Here is a 17108-nt window from a genome sequence, read left to right as displayed (position 1 = left end):
AAGAGCCCTTCTCAGAACTAACGAGAAAGAAAATATATTTTAGGAAAAACTGTTGCCATTATTATTACTGTCCAAGAAGCAACTCGTAATGGCAAAAAGCGGAATGCTGTACAAGGCCAAGGGCCCCAATAGGATAAACAGCCCAGCATAGAAAAAGAACGACAGAAATAAAGAATATGTCATAAGAACTAACAATGAAAAATAAGCTGAATAAAATAAACTATGGGATAAAAACACATGCGAGGCTGCTCAACTAAAAGCCATTTGCACTAAGTTTGAACAGCAATTCCACCAATTCTATCAAATTCGCAGGAGGATCATTCCAAAATTTGATAACAGCTGGAATAAACCTTCTGGAATCATGTGTGGCATTGAACCTCGAAAAAGAAACTCAGGTACCTCAACTAACTGACAGTTTGATGCTCAGACTAGCACTAATAACTTTCCCAACCGTGTCACCGATTTTCAGAAGTTTCAGTCATGACGATGTAAAAACAAAAAATAAAATCAAGGCAAGGTATCATTCTAAAATACAATGTCATTATTTAACGATCTAAATGTAAGTTCATTGAGATATTTCAACAAATTTTGCCCTAGAGATACAGCAGAGTTTGCTTGTCAGCAACATCTGATATTCACTGAACATAGACTGACTTCTATCTGGTATCCAAAATTTTAGTTAGTTTTCAGATTGATAAAATCTGAAAATCTCATTATGATCACGTTAAAATTCAGATAATTTAAATTTAAATAATTTACAGGCGCTGAAGCCTTAAATTTACTTAAAAATAAAATCCATTAAGTTGAAACGATATCATCACAGAGATTAAGAGACTGGCAGACTTGTAAGTAGAGCTGTCACAGATAACTAAGACTACCCAGGTTGTGGCTGTAAGTTATATAACCTTCTTCTATATTAAAAATAAACTCAATTGAGAAATTCTGTGCTAACAAGCCTCCACAGATGCCATTACACTGATGAGAGTGAGATTTATAAACGAGGCTCTAAATACATATTTGTTAGAAGTGACGATTGAAAGTCATATGAAATTGTGAATTATAGAGATCTAGTAAATTTAGACTTAATTCTTTCTTGAAAATTTCTTATGTGAAGAAAATCGACTACATCAAAACACTAAATATTTTAGGAACTGAGGCAAAATTTATAAACAGCAAGATAGTCTTTGTAATGTTACTTAATTAGACAATGTCAAGGTACTTAGAGCCTCACTGAAAAAACCTTTTAAACAAGAACTTTCAAAATTAGGATCAGCCCCTGCACTCCACATCCTGATATACTCTTGATTCTTGTTCTTGAACCCACGGATCTCTTCTCGATTTTCTTGAAGATTTTCTTGAAGTTTACAGAATCCTTAATGTACAGAACCACTAAATTTTGTGGTTATTTATTCATTCCATTTAAGTAAGCGACCAACTGTATTCTGAAAGAAGAATGAGAGAATTATTCTTCATAATTTATGCGAGATTAGTACTTTTCGGTATACAATGAACCCAAATCAGCACTTATCAAAATAATAAAAAAATTCGATAATCTTTAAATTTCAGTAACTACAAAATTTGTTTACTAAAATAATGTAACATTCATAAATTCCATTTAATATTAGTTCTCAGGGGATATGTGCTTTCTGAAAATCTAACTTATCCAGAACTGAAAATTACCTATCAAACATCATCTCTGGCTTAAAAATAAGTCAAAGTCTCACAGGAGCATAAGTAAATGAGTTCCAAAGTGTTTCTTGGTAAAATTATGTCAACGTTTGTTTTTTTGAAACTGAATTCAAGTAAAATAACTGAGCTCATTCAAATAAACATCTCTGTTTTGAAATATGTATTAAAATGTCTTAGAAACCTAAATTTAAATTCATATACATTTACCAAATAGCATTATCTACCACAAAATGCAATAAACTAACCTAGTTTCTCATCTTATTTTGCAGGGACCAGAGGACAATATTACCTTTCAGAGCATTTTTGAACTAGTAACAATGAAATGCAATAAAAAAAAACGATGAGAGACTGTTATGGATATGTTATATTCAAAATTACTTTCCCTAATAAGTTAAATGAGCTACGTTTGAAAGAGAACTTACCTACTTTGCAACCTAACTGGTACTGACATTTCCAAGATAACTGATGGTGAAAATATAAACTTAACTTTCAACTCATGAATGCTAAGCCCTACTGGTCTAAGAGATGACCCCTTTGATGCCACTCTTTCCTGGAAATGTTTTGACATCTTATCCTAAGTAAAAGTATGATGAAAACGATGGTTGAGGGCTTTAAGGCCTAAACCATTGCGTTTTATCAGATTTCTGCAATTTTTGTAATTTTTCATGCATTTTTGTGATTTTCCGTTTTCTATTTTCCATTTATTCTATAATCTTTATGTTGATACTCTTGTATATGTGGCCTTTACCTTAACCCAACTTAGTTTACTTTAATTTGCTGCATATCTCCCTCCGGATGATCAAGTATTCTTAGAATGTATTCTTCACACTGGACCTGGGTCAGTAGCAGGAGAAACCACACGTCCTTTTACAGCACAAACATGGGCCACGGCAAGAAGATCAGCAGAACACATGGCACAGGGAACAAGGCCTTCAAAGTATGTGAGAGTGTGCACCAAGGTCTTGTCCATTAGTGATGATAACTTTCATTTATATGGCTATCATCCCAGGTGTCGCAAAGTTTTTTCTGCTGTCAGAAGAACAGTAGATATTACAAACCAAACGAAATCTAGCTCTAACACCGATACTTGTATTTCTAAAACTAGACCTGATAATACAAAACAGACTGTAACTGATGTTTGTAGTACTAACACTAGATCATCAAAACAAAACTGAATGTGTCACGTACTGGTGCTTTGGGGCATAAATGCATTTTCTGTCACAAGTCCCGTGTGTATAATGCTAAGAAAAGAGGGGGTTTAAATGAAAATGTCAGTACCTGTCAAACAAAATGGCTGAACAGACCATCAAAAGCTTTCAATGGAATCCAAGGCCTACACTTAGAAATGAATATGGTCACATTGATTTCCTAGCAAAAGAAGTGCATTATCACGATTCCTGGCAAAACAAGATATGTTTTGAAGATGAAAAGTCTCAGTAAAGTTAGCGATGGTGGGGTGCAAGAAGGTCGCATTGAAAAAGACAAAAGCCCAAGAAGAATTGCAGAGATTTATTGAGTCTGAAATATTCATACAGAAGTCTTTCCCTCTTGTGCTGTTGAATGACAAATTCTTGGAACTTCAAAGAAGGGAACATATAAGAAATACATCTTCAAAACCTGATTATTTGCTGGAAAAGCGTGTCTCATTTTGGAGACAAACTTGATGCAAAGATGAAAAGTAAGAAAGAAGGCTACTTTATTATCCATTGCAAAAGATGCCATGGAAAAACAAATAACAGCTGTTGCTTTGTACTTGAGGCAGAAGATATTGCAGCTAGATGAGACAATTTTCCTCAAAACTAACTGCTGATAACCTAGTAGAAAACAAAGTGGATACGCCTGAAGAATTGCTTCACTTTTACAAAGTGCTCAATACTGGTGCAGATGGTGATGTTGGCGTAAGTGAGAGAGAAGACAGATAACACATCAAATTCTACAGATGATGACATATACAGTACAAGATTACCAAGAGTAGAGTGAAACCCTCCAAGCATATACTTTTAGGAATGGGATTGAAGTCAATGGAAGGATCCAGGAAAGTTTTAGAGGTTTTAAATAATTCTGGTCAGTGCATTGGATGCCATGTTGCTGAAGGGTATGAAACTGTATTAGCACAAACTATCATGGAAAAAGATAAGTGCTTGCCAGATGGTTTAGTTCGTGCGAAGAATCTTTCCACCGGCCTAGCATGGGACAATTATGATGAAAATACTGACACCTTGTCTGGAGAAGGTTCTCACCATGATACGCAGGGGATATGCTACCAAATGTACCAAAGTTTGAAAAAGCTCAAGGACCCCCAAGAACAATCACCACCAGCACTGATGCAAGAAAATTGTACATCATCTCATGTCGACGATGAACCAAATATTCCTTCGAAAAATGCATCTGGCAAACAAAAAAGAACATTGGTAGTATTTGAACCTGACCTGGAGCCAGTGTGTAAAATGTTAAAGTTGTTAGCTTTGAATCTAACATGACAAACTGACGAATCACAGTCATACAGCTTTGAGAAATGGAGAGATGTTTCTTGGCCCTTACCACCTCAAACAGTGGGATACATACAGAACATGGAATTTCCAACAAGACCCGATGTAGTCAAAGAGACTGCCACCCAAAGTCTTAAAGTTACAGATGAGTGTGGAGAGAAATACATCCCTAACACGTATGACCTAGGCATTGCCAAGCCTGCTCTCTTATTGCAAGACAGTTTTAAGCTTGAGTTTCGTCGTGTATTTGTAATGGTTGGTGCTTTTCACCTCATATACGACTATCTGGAAGTCTTAGATTACTATCTAAATGGAACAGGGACTGACTCCACTCTTGCTGAGAGTGGGGCCTTAGCCAAAGGGTCAGTCATTGGCTTTCTGTTGAGATGACATTATAATCGAGGTAAACACCTACATGTTCTTCTAGCAATTACACTTAGGATGAAGCACCAGGAACTTTATCTTTCTCAACAGGGAAACCAAGATATGCATATAGGAATTATTACTGCAATAGCAGACCTTTTAAAAATTCCCTCAGAAAGTGAATACACGAGGCTAGAGGCAAAGCCAGAGTTTATGAAGCTGATGTCTCATTATTTCAGATTATTTGATGAAACATTAGAAGGGATCCATGGATCTACTGCCAAGTACTGGGCACAGTATAGAGCACTTGTGGATATCTACTTACTGTTTAGCAGAGCTATGAGAAGTAATGATGTGGACCTTTTCACCTATGTGCTTGGAAAAATGACAGACATCTTTTTTTGCTGGTGGAAAGCCAAATTATTCAAGTATATAACTCTTTGCTATGTCAAATTGCTAAACATTGAAGAAAAGCATCTTGGTCTGAAAGACCAGCTTTCTAAAGAAAGCCTTTATGCGCAATTGTCTTCAAATAGTTTTGCAAGACAACTGGTGGATATGGCTGTAGAATGCACTGTAAATGCAGATGCAGCCTCTCAACTTACAGGCAGGAGTTCATTTACAGTCTCCCAGCAACTAGATGATGGGCCTTAGCTAGAGCTGCAAGAGGTGTTATTGTTCAGGTTTTATTGGAGAAGGAAAACATGAGCAACAAAGATAATCTTTTACAAGAGCTGCAAAATTTTTGGATTAAAAGAGATAATCAGGACCTCACAAATTTATCAGCGAACATAGATGAAACCATTAACCCCTTCCATGATGACCTGCAGGAGGATGGTAATTTGTACATCCTGTCGACAGGAAGGCGTTAAAGAGGATCTCTTGAAGTTTATACAGACTGGTGAGGCATGAAAACAAGTTTATTGAGGGCTGCATCAAAGACTCTGACAGATTCAAGAAACCCATAAAGAGGAGGAGAGTGAAGAATCTAGTAAGTGCAGAAGCCACAAGAAAAGTTAGGGGGAAAGATTCCAAACTAGCTGTACTGAAAACAACCACTGATTTGTTAGGTCGACTTGTACTGTATATCTAGCCTGCACACAGGAAATCGATTTAGCAAGGGTTTTTGAATACCTTCTGACACCTTTACCACTGTCTCTAGTAGGTATCGATGGCTCAATGAATAAGACATCTAAGTAAGCCTTAGCCAATTATCTGAATGATTTGGTGTCACATGGTGTACCAGATGAAACTGATGTCATCATATACAGGTATGACAAGATGGCAATTATCCAAGCTTTACATTCAAGCATTCCAGATTCTTATGGTGGCCTGGCAAGGAAGCTTTTGATCATGGTGTGCAAGACAGATGCCAGTGAGGTTCATGCAGTTTTGATACATATAAAAGGAGCATCAAAGACGTTGAACAGGAGCTTAAAGGTGAAACTGAAATTGACAGGTGACTTTAAACCAGCCTTAAATCCAAGGTCTACAAATCAGTCATAATAAAATTTCTGATTCAAGAGTGGAAAGATGACAAATATGCTGAAGTGATACAAGGCAAGAAGGTAATAGCAACCCATGCAAAAGTAGCACAGAGCTAAAGAAGTATGGAAGGAACGGTGCATAGTTCAGAAGTGAGGAGGAACGGTGAATAGTTCAGTCCCCATGTATTGCTGTGGCCACATAGAAGCTTTCTGTTGGGAACAACATTATAATCAAGGCAAACGCCTACATGTTCTTCTAGCAACTGCACTAGGATGAAGCACCAGGAACTTTTCCATTCTCAACAAAGGAAACTAAGATATGCATATAGGAATAATTACTGCAATAACAGTCCTTTTAAAAATCCCTCAGAAAGTGACTACACAAAAGCTAGAGGCAAAGCCAGAGTTTATGAAGCTGATGTCTCATTATTTCAGATTCTTTGATGAAACATTAGAAGGGATCCATGGATCTACTGTCAAGTACTGGGCACAGTATATAGCACTTGTGGATATCTACTTACTGTTTAGCAGAGCTATGTGAAGTAATGATGTGGACCTTTTCACCTATGTGCTTGGAAAAATGACAGGCATCTTTTTTTGCTGGTGGAAAGCCAAATTATTTGCTATTTCAAATTGCTAAACATTGAAGAAAAACATCCTGGTCTGAAAGACCAGCTTTCTCAAGAAAACTTTTCTGTGCAATTGTCTTCAAATAGTTTTGCAAGACTACCCGTGGATAAAGCTGTAGAATGCACTGTAAATGCAGATGCAGCCTCTCAACTAGCAGGCAGGAGTTCATTTACAGTCTCCAAGCAACTAGATGATGGGTCTTAGCTAGAGCTGCAAGAGGTGTTATTGTTCAGGCTTTAGTGGAGAAGGCAAACATGAGCAACAAAGATAATCTTTTACATGAGCTGCAAAATTTTCTGATTAAAAGAAATAATCAAACATCACAAATTTATCAGTGAACATAGATGAAACCATTAACCCTTCAGTGATGACCTGCAGGAGGATGGTAATTTGTATCCTGTCGACAGGAAGGCGTTAAAGAGGATCTCTTGAAGTTTATACAGACTGGTGAGGCATGAAAACAAGTTTATTGAGGGCTGCATCGAAGACCCTGACAGATTCAAGAAACCCATAAAGAGGAGGAGAGTGAAGAATCTAGCAAGTGCAGAAGTTGTAAGAAAAGTTAGGGGGGGAAAAAATGTAAAGCTAGCTGTACTTAAAACAACCACTGATTTGCTAGGTCGACTTGTATTGTATATCTAGCCTGCACACAGGAAATCGATTTAGCAAGGGTTTTTGAATACCCGCTGTCACCTTTACCACTGTCTCTAGCAGGTATTAATGGCTCAAAGAATAAGACATCTAAGTCAGCCTTAGCCAATCATCGGAATGATTTGGTGTCACATGGTGTACCAGATGGAACTGATGTCATCATATACAGGTATGACAAGATGGCAATTATCCAAGCTTTACATTCAAGCATTCCAGATTCTTATGGTGGCCTGGCAAGGAAGCTTTTGATCATGGTGTGCAAGACAGATGCCAATGAGGTTCATGCAGTTTTTGATACATATAAAAGGAGCATCAAAGATGTTGAACAGGAGCTAGAGGCGAAATTGAAGGTGACAGGGTTGTTATCATTGGAAGTGCACAAACTCGACTTAAAGACTTTAAACCAGCCTTAAATCCAAGGTCTACAAATCAGTCATAATAAAATTTCTGATTCAAGAGTGGAAAGATGACAAATATGCTGAAGTGATACAAGGCAAAGAGGTAATAGCAACCCATGCAAAAGTAGCACAGAGTTAAAGAAGTATGGAAGGAACGGTGCATAGTTCAGAAGTGAGGGAGGAACGGTGAACAGTTCAGTCCCATGTATTGCTGTGGCCACATAGAAGTTTTCTGTTGGGATGATATTATAATCGAGGCAAACGCCTACATGTTCTTCTAGCAACTGCACTTAGGATGAAGCACCAGGAACTTTTCCATTCTCAACAGGGAAACCAAGATATGCATATAGGAATAATTACTGCAATAACAGTCCTTTTAAATATCCCTCAGAAAGTGACTACATAAAGTTAGGGGCAAAGCCAGTTTTTATGAAGCTGATGTCTCATTATTTCAGAATCTTTTATGAAACATTAGAAGGGATCCATGGATCTACTGCCAAGTACTGGGCACAGTATATAGCACTTGTGGATATCTGCTTACTGTTTAGCAGAGCTATGTGAAGTAATGATGTGGACCTTTTCACCTATGTGCTTGGAAAAATGACAGACATCTTTTTTTGCTGGTGGAAAGCCAAATTATTCAAGTATATAACTCTTTGCTATTTCAAATTGCTAAACATTGAAGAAAAGCATCCTGGTCTGAAAGACCAGCTTTCTAAAGAAAACTTTTCTGTGCAATTGTCTTCAAATAGTTTTGCAAGACTACCCGTGGATATGGCTGTAGAATGCACTGTAAATGCAGATGCAGCCTCTCAACTACAGGCAGGAGTTCATTTACAGTCTCCCAGCAACTAGACGATGGTCTTAGCTAGAGCTGCAAGAGGTGTTATTGTTCAGGCTTTAGTGGAGAAGGCAAACATGAGCAACAAAGATAATCTTTACATGAGCTGCAAAATTTTCGGATTAAAAGAAATAATAAGGACCTCACAAATTTGTCAGCGAACATAGATGAAACCATTAACCCCTTTAGTGATGACCTGCAGGAGGATGGTAATTTGTATACCCTGTCGACAGGAAGGCGTTGAAGAGGATCTCTTGAAGTTTATACAGACTGGTGAGGCATGAAAACAAGTTTATTGAGGGCTGCATCAAAGACCCTGACAGATTCAAGAAACCCATAAAGAGAAGGAGAGTGAAGAATCTAGCAAGTGCAGAAGTTGCAAGAAAAGTTAGGGGGGAAAAGATGCTGTACTGAAAACAACCACTGATTTGCTAGGTCGACTTGTATTGTATATCTAGCCTGCACACAGGAAATTGATTTAGCAAGGGTTTTTGAATACCCTCTGTCACCTTTATCACTGACTCTAGCAGGTATCGGTGGCTCAATGAATAAGACATCCAGGTCAGCCTTAGCCAATCATCTGAATGATTTGGTGTCACATGGTGTACCAGATGAAATTAATGTCATCATATACAGGTATGACAAGATGGCAATTGTCCAAGCTTTACATTCAAGCATTCCAGATGCATATGGTGGCCTGGCGAGGAAGCTTTTGATCATGGTGTGCACGACATATGCCAGTGAGGTTCATGCAGTTTTTGATACATATAAAAGGAGCATCAAAGACGTTGAACAGGAGCTAGACGTGAAATTGAGTGTGACAGAGTTATCATTGGAAGTGCACAAACTCGACTTCAAGACTTTAAACCAGCCTGAAATCCAAGGCCTACAAAACAGCCCCAATAAAATTTCTGATTCAAGAGTGGAAAGATGACAAATATGCTGAAGTGATACAAGGCAAGAAGGTAATAGCAACCCATGCAAAAGTAGCACAGAGCTAAAGAAGTATGGAAGGAACGGTGCATAGTTCAGAAGCGAGGGAGGAACGGTGAATAGTTCAGTCCCCGTGTATTGCTGTGGCCACATAGAAGCAGATAAAAGAATCGTTTACCATCTCTGCCAGATCGAAAGTGGTAGTAATGTTGTGGTGAGGGCAAGTGATACTGATATACTGATTCTGTTGTTGTTCTTCATTTCACAGGTAGACCTGAGAATAACGATGGAAACTGGTTGGTCATCAGATAACACAAGGCGATACATAGACATTAATAACCTACCAAACCATCTAGGTATTACGTATGCAAAACCCTGTCAGGCCTACATGTTTAAACAGGGTGTGATTATGAATCCAGCTTTGCTAGAAAGGCTAAAGTAAGGTCAGTGCAGATTGCAAGAGAAAATGATGACTTTCTCAAAGGTCTTTCCATGCTGGGAGAAGAAATAACACCAGACCCTGGCAGCAGCAAAAACACAGAACAGTTTGTTAGTACTCTTTATGTAATGCCAAAAGCCACATCAGTGAATGAAGCAAGAAAAGAAATTTTTGAGTAGTAGTATAAGCCAAAGAAAAATGAACCGCTACTATCCAATATTACTGGACTGGATGCCAAATGTCACCCCCATGCCACGACTGCCTTACGCAGAAAATCAAGAGGACAAACTACATCTTCAGAGAAAGATCAACTGAACAAGGATGGGAAGAGAAAGATGGCGCGTATAAACCAGTGTGGTTTACGTGTGATAAACAGCCCACAGATCTTAGCAAGCATATTGAAGAGAGGCAAACTGATGAATTTGAGAATGAATTCACCGACATTTATGCTGACTCCTCTGATTCTGATGATTCAGAATCAGATGAATGAAGACCATGAAAGTTTTGATCAAAGACCATCAAATGAATGAAAGGATAGCTATCAGTTGTGTAGTGATAATTAACTGATAACTATCTAATTGTGTAGTGAAGTTTTGTTTTGATAGAGTAATTAATAGTGTTATATGAAACACTTTTGAGTGAAAAAAGTACTAATATTTATATAATTTTTAGTTATCTGACACATAAGAAATACCTATTGCTTGCAAAATATTCACCTTATAACTTTTTAAATGAAATATTTTAATTTCCACACTTTTTCATTTAAAATATGATTTTAGTATCAACATAATGATTATGGCATAAATGGAAAATAGAAACGGAAAATCGCAAAAAATGCATAAAAATTGCACAAATTGCAGAAATCTGATAAAACGCAATGGTTTAGGCCTTCAAGCCCTCAACCATCGTTTTCAGTATACTTTTTTTTTTTTTTTTTTTTACCTAGGATAAGATATCAAAACCTTTCTAAGGAAAGATTGGAATTAAAGGGGTCATCTCTTGAACCACATAGCCTTTGTTCTACTTGCAGTGTTTGATGTAAGCTTGCTTCAGTCCATCCTCTATCATCTAAGTTCCTGTAGTTTAAAATTTCCTCCAATCAGTCAAATAAAAATTGGGGTTTCCACTTGAAAGTCTTTCTCCTGTCACCTTCAGCCGGATTTTCTAAGTGCAGGCAGTTATGCACATCTGAAATGGAAAGTTGGGTCATTTTCAACTTTAAGTTGTATAAAACCGCTAAACCACTAATCCCCAAATTCAAAATATTATAAGTGATTTGATTCATATAGAGAATGTTTCAGGAATATCATGCTATAACGCACAGCGCAGTTGTTTACTTTCCTATTATTATGCAGGAAACTTAACCGGGTCCTCTTGAACAAAAGAATGATAATGAAAATGCTAAAATGAAAGCACAGATCAAGACAAAAATAAAACTTTGGAAGGCTTATATGGGTGGAAAAATACTCAAGTCCAAAAAAGTTTTCCAAGGAAATAGATTTTGGAGAAAAGAGTAGACTAACAAGACTGGAAGTGGTTACCGCGTAACGGTTCAAGTGGAATAAGTGTTTATCAGATGCATTTGACGAAAAATATTTTTCCTCAGGTGCCTGCCCCTCCAAATGCAGTAGAATATAGCACTGGCAATTAGCATTGGTTCAAAGAATGAAAAGATCGTTCCCGAACATCGTTCATTTTTAATCAGATGGTAGCTTATGCTAAATTTTGATCATCGATGAAGACCACGGCAGCAGATGTACTTATTTTAGGTGTTGAACTTTCAATAAACATTTTGTCAAACCGTAATTTGTGAAACACATTCTTGGCGAATTTTACACCAATATCATTCTTCAAGGGATCCTGCGCAAAAACTAAAACATCATTTAGTATCTTGATTGGAAACAACTGGAAGACATTTAAGGTCACTTGAAGGTACGTGGCCATTATATAGTATTAATAATGGGTAAAGCTGCCCTGCTGGCACAGTTTCCTAATTTGAGTACATATTTTCGTCGATAGATTCTAAAATTACCCCAAAATATGACGTTTCAGCTACATACCCATACATCGGCAGTGTTTAATTAAAGCTTGCCTCAGTTCATCCTGTCTCATCCAGGTTGGTCATTTGACAATTTCCTCCCATGAGCCAAATGCAAATTGTGCTTTCCACATGAGTCTTTCTGCTGCCTCCTTTGGCCAGTTGATTTTGTACATGCAGGCAGTTAAACACATCTGAAAAGAAAAACTATAACATTTTAATCCGAAAGTTTTATAAACCTCTATGCAACACATTTTTAATTTCTTCATGTAAGTGATTTGATTCATACACAGGAGAATGTTTCCGGAATATGTTATAATGCACAGTACAGTTGTTTACTTTCCTCCAAACTACGTTGGACTAGCACCTGAAGCTTATAAACATTTTACTTTATCATGCTAAAGACAAAAGATTGCTAATAAGAGAGAGCTCAAGAGAAAACAATACTCGAAAAAAATGACAACCCTGGAAGGCTTATATTGGTGAAAATAAATACTAAAGTAAAAAAAAAAATGTTTAAGAAAATAGATTTGGAAAAAACCGAATACTAATAAGGCTCTAAAAAGTGGTGACCGCGTAAAGGTTCAATTAAAATAAATGCTTAACAAGCATTTTACGAAAAACATTTTTCCAAGCATGTCCGCCCTTCCAAATGCAGTTGAATACAGCAGCAGTAAATTAGCATCGGTTCAAAGACTGAAAAAAATCGTTCCCGAATATCATTCATTTTTAACTGGTCGGATGGATGTAGCTTATGTTAACGAATGGCAGCAGATGCATTTAGTCTAGGATGATGTAGCTTATGTTAACGAATGGCAGCAGATGTATTTAGTCTAGGATGATGTAGCTTATGTTAACGAATGGGGCAGATGTAGATTAGGTCTAGGATTAGTGAAAACCACTAATCCTAGACTAAATACATCTGCTGCTATTTGTTAACATAAGCTGCGTCCATCCGACCAGTTAAAAATGAATGCTATTCGGGAACGATTTTTTCAGTCTTTGAACCGATGCTCATTTACCACTGCTGTATTCAACTGCATTTGGAAGGGCGAGCACACTTGGAAAAATGTTTTTCGTAAATTGCTTGTCAAGCATTTTTTTTAAATAAATTACTTTTTTCAATAAATTACTTTGTCAACTGCAATTTGTCGGATACATCCTTGGCAAATTTCACACTAATGTTCTTCACAAGTTCTTGCACAAAAAAATACATTTTATTTACTGTCTTGATTGAAAGCAACCGAGGCACCTTCTGGGTTGCTTGAAGGCAAGTAGCCATTAATATATATTAATAATGGGCAAAACTTCACTGCTAGCAGAGTTTTATAATTTGAAAACTGTCTGAAATAGTTGTGTCAACAGATTCTAATATTGCTTAACAATGTGATGTTTCAGCTATACCTGATCATCTGCGGGTCATACTGTCCACAGTTTGACCATGATGGATCTGGGCATGATTTTTATGGGACTTTGATCACAATGTTGTTTTTTTAAAGCAAAGAAAACGAAAAGTCTAATTAATGGTATTTTTGTATTGCAGCCAATGCAAGTATACAGGCTTAAACAGTTATAACCTTGTAACTGAAATAACCACAATGCCCTCTTAATGTCTAGATTTCTTCATACAGTTTGGATATCCTTGTGACTACAGAGCCTAAGCACAGGCAGGATTCAACTCTGCAACCGGATTATCAGAAAAAATACCATTATCCACCTGACCGTGAAGAGTGTCCATTACTGATCACACTCAAATTCAGATACATTTACTAGAGCTGGAATAGACCCTCCCTCACCATCATAGTCAAGCATTCAATCGTTTAATACACTAGCCTTCCTATAATGTTTAGAAACTAATACTTTCATTCGTGTTAAACCGGTTCAAATTAACTTAAATATTCATGGTTAGCACACACAATAACAGATAAGCCAATCACTGTGCACAAGCTTTGCCTTATAGCTCAGTTACCGGATGCTTGTTGTATCGTTTCCCTGAGACCAGCAACCTTCCACCTTCCACATCAAGATTAATGGCCCTGTTTACTCTGGTCTTCTAGCCTTGTTTTGTAGTGAACTGTCTAAGTAGTTCTGACCCATGTTAAACTGAATGCCAACAAACCTTACAAAGGCCTTTTCACCTCAGGAACTACAGGTCAAGATCCCAATGATAACAATGGTTAGATATATTACTACAGATATGAGAAAGGGTGTCAAAAACAGCAGTTACTACTGCTAGGTAAGAAATGTTTGATGATCCAGTTACTATGACGAGAAGAATGGCGTCCTTTGATAAAATGATTAGCAAAAAGGAGTGCCATGAACATAGGAGCTGACGCTACTAAAGTGATAATTGGAGAGGTATGAGTGAAACTGAGAAGGAACTGCCACTTGATGGTGTCAACAGAGAAGCATCAAACATCAAACATTACACATCTGTGTAATGCTTGATGAGTCATATTTAACCGTAGAACCTGAAAGTTCTGTAATTTACCTCATTTCAAAATGTACTGACTGCATGTCAAAGTCACAATAATGTGAACTATCTGCAAGATCTCCAACAAACCCTCGTAAGAAGGCTCCAAGATTTCCTTGAGGGATCTGGGAAACAGGATGTGTTACTTCATCCTAGCCTAATCACTACCCTTATCAACTCATCACTGTTTATTGGTAGTCATCTCATTGGCCCTCAGCAGACCATAAAACAACATTATGCTGGCAGGGGACGTGAATATCTTAATCTCTACCTGGGCAGTGAAACTTCTTATATCTATCTTGTAACATGCATTGAGAATGAATCTTGGAGCAAATTTACAGAAACCCAGTCAGAACTTGCCAATAATGATGAGAACTGTTGTGTATAGTAATGTTATAATGCTATAGTGTAAAAGTAAACGAATTAAAGTTGAAATAAAATACTGAATGTAACCCATCACAATTCAATTAGCCCAGATAATGGATCATGATTCTGCATTCTGTCAATCCCAGTATATGTAGATAAAAGCTTTTTCTACATATAGTGCCGACTTCTACTGCCCCCAACCTAACCTAATGTGTTGTTCTACAACTTGGTAAAATATGAGCATGTATCCTTACCTAACCTATAACCTAACTTAACCAAGTCCTACTTAAATGGCCACTGAACGACACCCATCCTCCAGCCTATCCTGAAATTAAGGTCTAGGACTTGGTGGTCTTTTTTCAAACTGCAGTCCCCCATTGTGGTTACACATAAAAGGACGTAATAACCAAAAATCTCCAGCGAAAAAAAAAAATCAAATTCGGCAAGACGACACAAAAAACCTTAATGCTTAAAATCACTATTGCCAAAAGCCTAGGATAATCCACAGATACAATGTAACACCAACATTTTAAATATAATTTTATAAATTATTAAAATATATTACCCACTGATGGTCAGTCAAAGAGACTTCAGTAAATTTTGGTATCCTCATTTTCGTGGAGCTAAATTTCTGACACTAAGATCATCTGACGGCCAGGGATTGGGAAAATACAGAAACGAGTTGCTTGCACCACAATAAAGGGTAAAAAAACGCTCAAAAGATAAACAGTATGAACAAATATTCTTGTATTTCATGAGAAGTTAAACGTAATTACTAATCAGTTTTCAGGTATTTCAACCCGTAGTACAATTGTGTATTACTTTATCTTGATTTGGTTTCTGTTTTTCTGTGATACCTTCTTGACTTCCATTTAATATTTCCCAAAAGGAACGGAAGTTACAAGAAACTTGTTGAACCTATTCGATTCCAGTGGTAACCTAGCTTAGAACCTGCTAAAATTTCCTTTAAGCTGTAATATGATTTTTTCCAGAATAAGTTGACATCAGACACTACTCTCAAACCATAAAATACTAAGAGTATAAAATTATCTGGTCCCGTACCATCCAAGGCACCTTTTGGAACCCACAAACTCATTTATCATAGCCTACACACACGTATGCAAAGATATTCGAAGAATTATACCCACACTCCACGTTAAAACTGAAAGCCATACTATTATAACGCACAAATTCTTCAATTTTTGTTATTAAAATGCCAAAACAACGTCTCACTGGAAAAAAAAACCCTTTACCTGTTCTGCGAGATGAAGTCGGTGTTAGACCGATTGCTCGGCAGCTCACGGCTCTGCCCTTCTACAGGGTTCCAGTAATTTTTTTTCTTCCATGTCTGGAACTATTACCGTTGATTTGTCAGTATTTTAGAATAATTTGCATTCATACTTTCTCATTAGGTATATAGTCGTGATGTCAATAACTATATTGAAATATGAGTCTTTCAAATCATGTTAGTCATAACTCTGCACTCGATATCAACAGGATATTTATACTCATAAAAAAGAAATCTTAATTGCAAATCGTAAAATTCAGTAGAATGTAGTGAGAAAGGGGCGAGATTTATAATAAACGTGATATATTTATGAACTTAGCTTGAAAACTGTTATTTGAAAGTAAATTTTACTTTTTTCCTAATTGATGAAGTTGCTTCAGAATAGAAAAACTCCGAGGGCACCTGCTGGCTGGTGTGAGAATTAAAAATACTCATAAAATGAAGTAGCAACTGGCAACGTACGGCGTGTTCGAAAAGGTAGTCTCGAGTTAACGATAAACTACGTACTGGTTTATTATTGTAATGCACAGGAGAGATCACGCAAGGATACTTGTTAACTAAATGGTTTCCAAATAGTATCAGACAACTTTCATCAGACAGTAACCTTTAAAAAATATTATCAGTGTTAATAACACCAAGTAAAATCTGTTGTATATCGAAGTATATTAAAAATAATACTTGAAATTAATAAAACGTTTTTGTCAGTTAAGCTATAGTTTACTGGCAAAACGCAAATTTTGAAAGGATTCTGCTCAATGTGAGTTGATCAACCAAAAGGAAACGTGACTAAACGAAATATCGAATAGTAAATATCTATTGCAATATTTATTGGGTTCTTTGCATCAGAAATATTTTTATCATTGGATGAGACTGCTCGGCTTTTAGTCCATCACTTAGTATATTGCAGAAAACTTTCAACTCACTGTAAAGTTCTTACTGTAATTACAATAATTTCGGTTTAGCAATATGGGAAAAAAAAACATCAGATACGAAGTATTATTACCCATAATATCTTAATACAAT

General features: G+C 36.8%; 1 long non-coding RNA gene across 1 annotated transcript; it reads right to left on the bottom strand.

The window, feature by feature from the left end:
• Positions 1-843: 843 nt before the first annotated feature.
• LOC136851736 (uncharacterized) lies at positions 844-16673 on the bottom strand. The gene is made up of 4 exons (XR_010856953.1): positions 16051-16673; positions 11981-12152; positions 10949-11108; positions 844-1442 (listed from the first exon to the last, which is right to left on the bottom strand). It is a non-coding gene; the product is annotated as an uncharacterized lncRNA (long non-coding RNA).
• Between the last annotated feature and the right edge of the window lie 435 nt (positions 16674-17108).

This window comes from Macrobrachium rosenbergii, chromosome 24 (genome assembly GCF_040412425.1).
Source record: "Macrobrachium rosenbergii isolate ZJJX-2024 chromosome 24, ASM4041242v1, whole genome shotgun sequence".
In the NCBI taxonomy this organism is placed as follows: domain Eukaryota; kingdom Metazoa; phylum Arthropoda; class Malacostraca; order Decapoda; family Palaemonidae; genus Macrobrachium; species Macrobrachium rosenbergii.
Note: the sequence above shows the minus strand (reverse complement) of the source record. Positions and strands in the feature narration are given on the sequence as shown.